This window comes from Octopus sinensis, linkage group LG4, assembly GCF_006345805.1.
Source record: "Octopus sinensis linkage group LG4, ASM634580v1, whole genome shotgun sequence".
Classification (NCBI taxonomy): Eukaryota; Metazoa; Mollusca; class Cephalopoda; order Octopoda; family Octopodidae; genus Octopus; species Octopus sinensis.
In genome coordinates, this window is record NC_043000.1 from 32,749,152 (window position 1) to 32,760,683 (window position 11,532).

The following is an 11,532-nucleotide window of genomic DNA, read 5'->3' on the forward strand; positions in this document are numbered from 1 at the left end:
TGCAGAGCTGTCAGCGAAAGCACGATAGACAAAGCGATATATTACCATTCCGGTATAGAAGAGATACACTGTGTCTGATACCAAGAAAATATCTTGGCTACTGGAGCAGATAGGACAGCTACAGTCACAACGGTGGGCACACCTTACAGATGTGGAAAACACCACGTCATAACAGTAACACATGCCTAAATACCAATCTTGAGAAATTAGGCTTCTCAAAACCAGAATAGAGAAAGTTGATTCGAAAACTACAAATCCAATCCATCACTGGAACTATAAAAATCTGTAATACTTTCCGGAAGTTTATCATTTAAATATATTTGAGTATGTCTAGATATGCAACTATAATGCATGAGAATACATACATAAAGCAAAACATACAAATCTGCACACACACACATATACATACATACATACATACATACATACATACATACATACATACATACATACATACATACATACATACATACATACATACATACATACATACTATTGATGGTGTTGAAGTTCCAATGAAGGAACCTTGGGTCTAGGTTAGAAACTGGTTCTTTCTTTATTGGCAAGAAATCTTGAAATAAAAATGAATAATGACATACATATATATACATAAATATACATACATATGCATGCATATATACAAACGTACATATGCCAGAACAAAAGTGTGTGTAGAAGTGAGAGGGATTTGCGGACGAAGATATTAACTAATTAAAAATTTCTTGCATTCCTAAACAAAATAGACTTCTTCCGATCCTGTTCGTGTAAGAATCTACTAAACGCAGACAAAAAGCTGGTTGTAAGTAAATGTTAAAATATGTAACTGATCATAATTTACATCATCAATCCCTGTAAAATTTCACAAAACTGTTTGTGAGTTGTGGTTATAATAAAACATTACATCTACAACAGTGAAGACTAATAAAATTGATTACACGGTATCAATAATAAATGTGTGCATAATGTATTATGGTACCGTACATACATATCTTTTTCGTTTACAAAGTCGATTTAATAATTTGAGTTGCAATTCTTACGTATTTTCTAGTTTATAAGGTCAATATATACAAATGTATATTACTGTGAAAAAACATAATATACGTGTTTTTGAATTGTTAACATTATTAACAAATATGATTTCACATTCAGATTCAAGTATCGCACATTCTAAGACTGCCGATTTAGTTTTATCGAAACTAGATCAAGAGCTAATGTTTTACTAATAGTTAAGTGGGGAGCGAAGTAAAGGCATATGGATCGTGTCTGGATGTTAACAGACAGGAGCAAAAAAAAAAGAGAGAGTTTCACTTAAGTTTCGTTGCCTAAAATTCTAGTATTTATAATAGAGCAGACTAGCTAAGAAAATAGATACACCGTTCTAAAATTGGCTAAATTAATATAGGTCATTCATGATATATATTTCTTTACTACCCACAAGGGGCTAAACACAGAGGGGACACACAAGGACAGACAAACGGATTAAGTCGATTACATCGACCCCAGTGCGTAACTGGTACTTAATTTATCGACCCCGAAAGGATGGAAGGCAAAGTCGACCTCGGCGGAATTTGAACTCAGAACGTAACGGCAGACGAAATATGGCTACGCATTTCGCCCGGCGTGCTAACGATTCTGCCAGCTCGCCACCCTCCATTCATGATTTATTTCAACTTTGCATGGTATAGAAAAGGTTAAGAGTCAAGTGGAAAATACATAGATCTGCGTTCCTCCTTGACAGAACAATAGGCCATATGGCTAAGGAGAATCTACAGATTCAGTTTCGAATCTCAGGTAGGACCAAGCGAAGTCCTACACGTTCTTGTAAAATTTCCTATCTTCTTAATGAATGTATGATTACATCTGATTTAAAAAAAAAAATCTAACACCTTGTTTGCTTTTCTAAAATCTTTTTTTTTTTTTTTGTGGATAATATTTTGCCAGATGCGCCTATGGTATTGTAAAGTTATTCCACTTTGCGGAAATAATCCACATTGTTTTTTACGGCATTTAAAGCCATAATCTTATAATTACTTTAATATTAATTCCAAATTATCAAGATATTCTTCACCTGTTGCCCTGGTGACAGTGACGTCATCTCTGTATTTATTCCAGACAAAAGGAATCTTTATCACAAGTAATTTTTGTGATTCTTCAGTTAATTCGATTGGTAAATGTGAGTATTATAACGAAACTAACTAAAGAAATGTTTGCCTAATTAATAGGAAAGATATAATGATAATTAATTATAAAATTAGGAAGGCAACTAATTTACAACTCTGGACAACTAGTAACACCATAAAGTTCGAATGGTTTGAAACGATTATGGAGGAAATGAATTCTAGATTTACGTAGGTTAGAAATGTTGACTTTTACCTGGCAATAATCATTTCTTTATAAGAGATTAGAATACGTCCATTAATATTTTGCGTTGACGAAATTGTCATAGAGATAATCTTACATGCTAAGAAAACTTTACTGTTTGATAAAGACTCTGTCAGCGTAAAGGCATTTTCACTTTGAGTACGGAGTCATATGATAGTGTAGATATCTGTGTTCTTTTCAGTCTACATATGCTACAAGTCCTAAAGGCTAAATTCGAAAGTCGTAATATTTGTATATACAGCGACGACGGTTTAGTAATGACTTCCCATGCTAACGGCCATACTTTAGATAGATTTAGAAAGGAACTTGACAGCTGAGACTGAAAATCGCCATAAACTCCAACCTTAAGGTAGCTAATTTCTTAGATATTACGTTAATTTTGACATGAATACCCACAGATATTAAAAGAAAATCGTCTGAGAAACTAAAATCATTAATAAGAGCTCATGCCAACTGCCTAAAGTTTTTAAGAACGTAATTAAAAACGTAGTTAAGATCGTTAGTTGAACGAGCTCCATGTCTTCTAGTAAAGTTAATTTTGCCAAGGCAGTACCTATTACAAAAACGTCGCAGCAAATAGTACCTTCAGTGATAGGATTACTTATAAATCACACCCACCAACATAAAAATAGGTTCCAGAATACATCTGGTTCAACATCCCTTTCAGATCTTTTCATTTTGAAGGCCAGATTTTCCTAGTTAACTAAACAATTTGAAACTTCGTATACTGGTAGAATGTGTCAAAAGAAAACATTATTGTAAACAAAATTGAAAACAAAATTGTAATTCGTAACTTAAACGTAGTTTAATTTTAAGAATTTTAACCAATGAAATCGCAGCATTCGAGCTCAAATTATTTACCTCTTCTTCTGTCTTCTACATGTGCTAGAAATAACAGCTATATCTCTTAAATCGATTAATTTCGTCGCCCAATAAAAATATTAACGATATTTTTTGAATATTTTCTTTATTTTTTTTTACCGAAAAGGCTTCTCCCATGGTTTTGAAGGGCCAGAAACAACAAAAACAAAACAATAATATGCCTAAATAACATGAAAATGACTTATAGTGGTAAACCTAATATGATTGATGTATTAGCAAATACAGTCCCAACGCTCACAGCGGAGATGTGTGCATTCAGGAATAAGGAATGGTAATCGTTAAAACAGAGCTATAACAGGAAAAGAGTGAGATGGAAGTCAATGCCATTAATAGAAACGAGAAGATGGAAATCACAATTTAAGATGTTTCAAGATGGAAGAAGCATTGTGTTGGTGGGAGAAAAGAAATGAATATATATTTCTTTACTACCCACAAGGTGCTAAACACAGAGGGGACAAACAAGGACAGACAAACGGATTAAGTCGATTACATCGACCCCAGTGCATAACTGGTACTTAATTTATTGACCCCGAAAAGATGAAAGTCAAAGTCGACCTCGGCGGAATTTGAACTCAGAATGTAACGGCAGACGAAATACGGCTACGCACTTCGGCCGGCACGCTAACGATTCTGCCAGCTCGCCGCCCTCAAAAGAAATTAATATAACCAAGCATCACATTAAGTGTTGGTTGAGACGAATGAAATATGAACGATTGTAACAAGAAGGAACTGGCTGGACACTAACTAAAAGAAAAACTACACCGACAGATGACACTCATATCCTCTCCCTCTCTCCTCTTTCTTTCTCACTCTCCCCATCTCTCCTCTCTCTCCTTCTCTCATGCCTACAAAACTACACTAGTGTTTGAAAAAAAAAACTTTCTTTCAATTTTCCGTAGTACCGTATTAGCATGAAGGGGCATAGCTTAGTGGTTAGGGTACTTGGTTCATAGTCGTGGCTTAGTGGTTAGGGTGCTCGGTTCACGGTCGTGGGTTCAATACTCAGCAGTGCATTGTGCCCTTGGGCAAGACACATTATTTCACGCTGCACCATCTCACTTGGCTGGCAAAAATGATTTGTAATTCAAAGGGGCCAGCCTTGTTACATTCTGTGTCACGTTAAATCTCCCTGAGAACTATGTTAAGGGTACACGTGTCTGTGGAGTACTCAGCCACTTGCATGTTAATTTCATAAACGAACTGTTCTGTTGATCGAAACAATTGGAACCCTTGCTGTCACAGCCAACAGGGTACCAGTAACTCTTTTGGTCCACTGGGTCCAATTCAATCTTTTAAGAATAAAGACATTCTCATGAAACGAAGCTACAACTTCTTTCATCATTCTCTGCCTCCCTATTAATTTTATTTTCGTTAAATTAAAAACATAAATGCTGTAATTCTATTCAATTAATGTAAACGAATACACAATTAGGTGTTCCTCATTACCGAATACTTTCTCCTCGCATTACACAATATTTTGAAATTCATTAAGGTAGCGAGAATCGTTAGCATGCCGGACAAACTGCCACTAAGCATTTTGTCTGTTTTCATGTTCTGAGGTCAAATTCCGTTGAGGTTGACTTTACCTTTCATCTTTTCGGGGTCAATAAAATAAGTACCAGTCGAGTAGTGGGGTTGATGTAATCAACTTAGCCCCTCCCTTCAAATTGCTGGCCTTGTACCAAAATTTGAAACCAGTATTTTGAAATTCATAATTTGATGTGTCGTGATAAAAATGCCGACAGATGGGTTTCATTGAAAGTTTGTCAGTAAAATGGTTCTCTGATGATTTGATAGGAATTATAACCAGTCCCAGAAACAAAAACATCTCTCAGAGAACTTGAACTCGAAATTTTGTCTTTGGCTCAACTGAGTCTGTGTGTATCCTGGTACTGAATTCTTCATTGAAAGTCTGGTCTGATAAATCATTAAATTATGGGCAAACATGTGTGTGTGTGTGTGTGTGTGTGTGTGCGGTGTGTGCGTGCGTGCGTGTGTGTGTGTGCATGCGTGTGTGTGTGTTTAAAAAACTCAAACAAAAAAAACAAAGACAACACCACAACCAAAGTGTCCATTTCTTGTTTCCTCAGAACTTAGTTACGAATTGAAGAAAGTCAACTTTTTCACAGGAAATCCTGTTTGTGATGAAAACATCTTCATCATTGCTAAGGAGCGATACAGTCACAATTTAAATAAATTGTCACATTGTTATAATTTATTTAGTCAGACAAACTACTGGTTTCTAAGGACTTGGATTGAAATTGGGTTCTTGCTAGGGAAAAGTTTGCAAACAATCATGTTATGCAACTTTTGTCAGTTCATCTTGTTTATAAAATACTTTATATTGTCTGTCTGTCTGTATATCTTCATATTTATCTACCTACTTATATATCTGTCTGTCTGCCTGCCTTTCTGCCTGTTTGCCTGTCTGTCTATCTGTCTGTCTATCTGTCTGTCTATCTGCTTGTCTATGTATGTATGTACGTATGTATGTATGTATGTATGTATGTATGTATGTATGTATGTATGTATGTATGTATGTGCATGTGTGTATGTATGTATGTATGTATAAATGTATGTATGTATTTATGTATGTAAGAATGGATGTATGTATGTATTTATGTATGTATGTATTTATGTATGTATGTATGTATGTATGTATGTATGTATGTATGTATGTATGTATGTATGTATGTATGTATTATTTATGTATGTAAGTATGGATGTATGTATATATGTATGTATGTATGTATGTATGTATGTTTTTATGTATGTATGTATGTATGTATGTATGTATCTATCTATCTATCGCTCGATCTATGTATTTGTCTGTCTGTCTGTTTGTCTGTCTATCTACCTTCCTACCTTTGTAGGAAAGATGTAGGCAAGAACTCCATACGGTGTTCCCAGTGCAGGCTATGGGCACACAAGAGGTGCAGTGGGTTAACTGGAAGGTTATCAGAAAAGATAGTTTTTGTATGTGGAAGATGCACAGGATCCATAAAAAAATTTAGAAACTCGAGAAACTGATTCTCTCAAATGCCCTGGTGGCTTATTAAAGGTGGCAGGTAATTTCTGCTATCCAGGAGACCGAATTAGTAGTGGGGGAAGATGCATGGAGAGTGTGGTAGCTAGAATAAGAAAAGGATGGAGGAAATTCAGAGAGCTGGTAACTCTGTTGGCCACTAAAGGTTTTTCTCTTTGAGTGAAAAGAAGATTGTATGATGCACATATACGGACAGCAATTCTACATGGTAGTGAGACATGGATCCTGAATGCGAAAGTTAAAAAGGAATGAATCTAGCGTGCTCTGCTGGATGTGTAATGTAAGTGTACATGTTCGAGCTGGCAGAAACGTTAGCACACCGGGCGAAATGCGTAGCCATATTTTGTCTGCCGTTACGTTCTGGGTTCAAATTCCGCCGAGGTCGATTTTGCCTTTCATACATACATAAATACATACATACATCCATACTTACATACATAAATACATACATACATATATACATACATACATACATACACACATACATACACACACACATACATTAAGTACCAGTTACGCACTGGGGTTGATGTAATCGACTTAATCCGTTTGTCTGTCCTTGTTTGTCCTCTCTGTGTTTAGCCCCTTGTGGGTAGTAAAGAAATATGTACATGTTCGAGAGTGTGCTGGTGTTTTGAGAGAGAAGATTGGCATAAGAGGAATTGGTTGCTGTGTTTGGTTATGTGGTGTGGATTGATGCAGACAGCTCCATAAAGAAGTGCTGATCTCTCAAAGTGGATGGAACACATGGAAGTGGGAGACCCAGGAAGACATGGGATGAAGTACTGAAGAGCAACCTCAGGAAGCTGAATCTTTCAGGCAAGATGACAAAGAACTGAGATGCCTGGCACCTGGCTGTTCCCTGAGAAGAACTGAACCCTGCAGCAGAAGTGTTAAGACCAATCCTGCCACTGATGTAAAGCACTTGTGGTGGTTCCACGTAAAAGTGCCCATGTGGCACCACATAAAAGCACTCAGTACATTGTGAAAAGTGGTTGGTATTAGGAAGGGCATCCAGCCATAGAAAGCATGCCAAATCAGACTGGAGTCTGGTTCAGCTCCCCAGCTTGTCAGCTCTGGTCAAACCATCCAACCCATACCAGCATGGACAACAGACGTTAAATGATGATGATGATGATGATGATATTAACCAAATAACTTGGAATTATTTTGTTGATATCCATTAAGTCTGAAAGTGTTGTTTCTGGTGTTGTTTAACTTCATGCCACAGCTGCTCCTGCAGGCTTACAATGCTTAAGGAACTCCAGCAAGGCCACAAAGCCATGCTCACATATAGATTATATCACACTACATTATCCAATGGGTTGTCTCCTTATTTAAAATGGTAGGGTGTGATTTGGCTGCTACTTCTAGCAAGTTGAACGTTCATGTAGGGTCCCCCAGATATTGCCATTTTCAAGGAAATGTTCTACAGAAGCTTCTGGGTCTTTATAAAGTCTAACCATTCAAATGTAAGGGGATTCTGCATTGAGACCAATGAAAAACTCATAATATGGACTCTAAGAATAGAATGGAGTTTCCATACAGATGGTGCATGATTCCAGAAAATATTTTAAGTTCCACTATAAATTCTTCAAAGCAGTATCACAAAGACAGGATTTCTTCATTTTCAAGGAATTTAGCCCTAATATTTTTCTGTTTCATAAACAGAATCAAAGCACTGGTACAACAACAACCACATTGTACAGGGTGCGTAAGATATTTGAGGACAGATTTATGTTTATGAAAAAAAACCCAGCTATATAATAACAGATGATAACTTTATTTATCAAAAAATACTATGAGGATAAAAATAAGCCTTCTTTTCTATAATGTTACTCAATAAAGCCACCTTCAGCTTCAACAACTGCTTCTATATGAGATCTAAATCATCTACATGCTTGAATCAAGTGGTCCTGGTTCATTTTGGACATTACTCTGACTATGGCAGCTTTCAAAGAACCTGTGGTGTTATGGGCATGTTCATTGACCTCTCTCTCAACAACACTCCACATATACTAGTTCAATGGATTGAGATCTGGGGAATTACAAGGCCAAATGTTAGGGTTATGTGATCATGAAAATGTTCAGCCATCCATTCGTGTGTTACTAGAGCCATGTGTGATAGTGCAGAGTCTTACTGAAACATATATGGCCTTCCATTGCATACAGTGTCTATCCAGGGCTTAACAATTATTTCCAGAACCCCAATGTAGGTGGCAGAATTAACTCTAAGGCCTTGTGGAAAGAAATAAGGAGGCATCACATGTCCTTCATTGCTGACAACCCCTAAAACTATGACAATTTCAGGAAATGTTGTATGCATAACACTTGGAACTTCAGAAGGGTCTGCACATAGCTGTCTGTCATTTCTTCTGTTAACTTTTTGATCTTGGTTGAAGTTTTTCCCATTTGAGAAAAAACCAAATCAAATCTTCTTCTACTGGATTTTTCCAGATTTCTTTAAGAGCTTTTTAAATGTGATGTAGTGATTTTCTTTTGCTTTTTCTGATAAATTGACCTTTCCTTATCATATAAGACTTATATCTGATGTCTTTGTGGACATTTCTGACTGTTCCTTCGGACACATGGAGATCTTTTGCAATTGACCTCATGGACTCTCTGGGATTGTAATCAAAGGGCTGTTGAACTTGTTGGATAAATTCAGGTGTTCTGATGATTTCAGAGCATTTAGAATGCATTTTATCGCTGTGATACATTTCCATCTTCAGTCTCTAGCTCCTTACAAACTTTGAAGACGAAAGATCTGGCAACTTTTAATAACTGAGATATTTTTAACCACAATAATAGCATGCCTCTTCATTTCTTGAGTAAGATGAGGGTCTGCCATTTTTATTTTCTGAAACAAAGATTATACAAAGTTAGCAAAAAAATGCAGCAATGACCCAAAAAAGGTATGTCCTCAAACACCCCTACTCACCCTGTAGAGACCATTTCAAGATGGCAGCAATAACCATGATAGACATATCCACATTTTACCAAACATTGAAATGTCAATGTATTCTTATTTTATTCATTTTAACCCCTTTAGGGAAGACAATGCCTGTGATCTTCTATTGTGGGCCCTTGGAAACTAATGGCAGGAACAGCAAAAGTTATCTTCAAATTGAAGAGCTGTTCCAAATGTTGGAAGACCAACTTTTGACAAGAGTTTCCAGAGCACCTCGAGATTCACGATATCCAAGGCCTTGGTCAGATCGACAAAGACTGTGTACAGGTCAGTATTCTGTTCACATGCTTTTTTCTTAAAATTCTGGTGCCTGGTGGTGATGTTTTAAGCCATCCAACAGAATAAATATATTGAGGATATAAAAGCAACCACATAGGAAAATTCTCCCTTCAGCCCATCTTATTGAAGCTGATTTTCCTGCTGGCTTGATCATGTTTGATCTTAATTAGTATTGGTACTAATATTTATTGTTATTTATCTCAGAATTCCTCACTATTCAATCACAAACGTACTGAGGTACATTTCCTTTGGAAATCTTCAGAAGCCCTCACAAGAAGTACGATTAAAGAGTACCTACATTAGAGAGTACTACTGAATCAATCTGGCTTTTCTTGCATGGGCGGAAATGAATGTTTTTTTTTCCGATCTGGTTCATTCTTTTCTCACCTCTGTCCCAATAGTTACACCATACTGGCTACCATATCACCTCACAATTCTATCATTACCCTAATCAAACCTGCAGTAATTAACTATTTAAGTCTTAACAATTAATGTCTTGGAAACATCTATCAGTTTATTGCACTCATGCTGCATCTTATCTGGGATCAAAACCATTTTTGTATCCAACTTTGGGAAGTTATAAATGTCAGTGACACTGCATGATACGAGGGATAGGTGTTATCCATGGAATAGTTCTGCGGGAATTTGTCCTCTTCATTGGATAAAGGCATCACAGAACCAATTATCTGGTTGCTATAAGAAATGAATGAAGTTAAACCAAATCAAGTTTTGCTTATCATGAAATACAAAGAGGAATTCAGAATTCTTGACACTTCCACGATATCATCATCATCATTTAGCGTCCGCTTTCCATGCTAGCATGGGTTGGACGGTTCAACTGGGGTCTGTGAAGCTGGAAGGCTTCGTCAGGCCCAGTTAGATCTGGCAGTGTTTCTACGGCTGGATGCCCTTCCTAACGCCAACCACTCCGTGAGTATCGTGGGTGCTTTTTACGTGCCACCTGCACAGGTGCCAGACAAGTCAAGAGTGAAGACATTTTTATAGCAAAATGGCGACATTTATTCCATTTGTCTAGAATTTTATATTACATGGTATACCATTCTTGAGTGAAAGGAGTCTAAAAGGAGTATAGTGGTTTAAGCAACCATGCTTCTCTTATGTTATATATTATAGTGAATATTTTCTCGTTAGTTTTGTTTACAGTTAATGCAATGCTACTTATGTTTCCTATTTGGAAATAGACAAAATTATTTAGCTTTTAAAGTAAGGATATATATAATGATAAAACCATCACTTATAACTTACTTAAGTGTTATCATTATACGCAGGTCCTAACTACAGCTATATAAACGCCATAGCGAAATATACTTTCTGGAATGCTAACGAACATTAGCGGGCATGTATGTTAAATATATTTTTGTGTTCTTTTAACCGCTATAAAAAAATACAGTTTAATAATTACAGAAATATATTTTATATATAGTTGACGAACGTGAAGAAAGCGAAAACATTTTCTACATTAATTTTTATTATATACATATAGCATTTTTATATAATATACATTTTGAAGAAAGTAAATTTTGTCGTAGAGATTTACGACTATATATTTTAACTATCTAATTTCTCATTCTCGCTGATATTAAATCTCAACAATTCAAACAAGACTTGTTGGATTTTCCTTGGACATGGCATGAAAAATCACCAATGTCTCAAAGGAGTGAGTGTCGTGGAGTTTAGTTACATCCAACAATCACTGAAGTTTTTCCCCAAATCCAAGGTTTTTATAACTGTTCAACTTGACTTTAAAGAATCGAAATCACATACAAATATTCTTTAACTAGTTCTTAGAATTCCTATATGAGCAGTTATATTAACTAATGGAAAAAGAACAATTATATTTCTTCGGCAATATGACATTACATTATATTGCCAGCTACCACAAATTGGCGCACTTATTTAAAAATTGCTACTTGCTACAGGAGGAATTACATGTTGGTTTACAGAACAATAA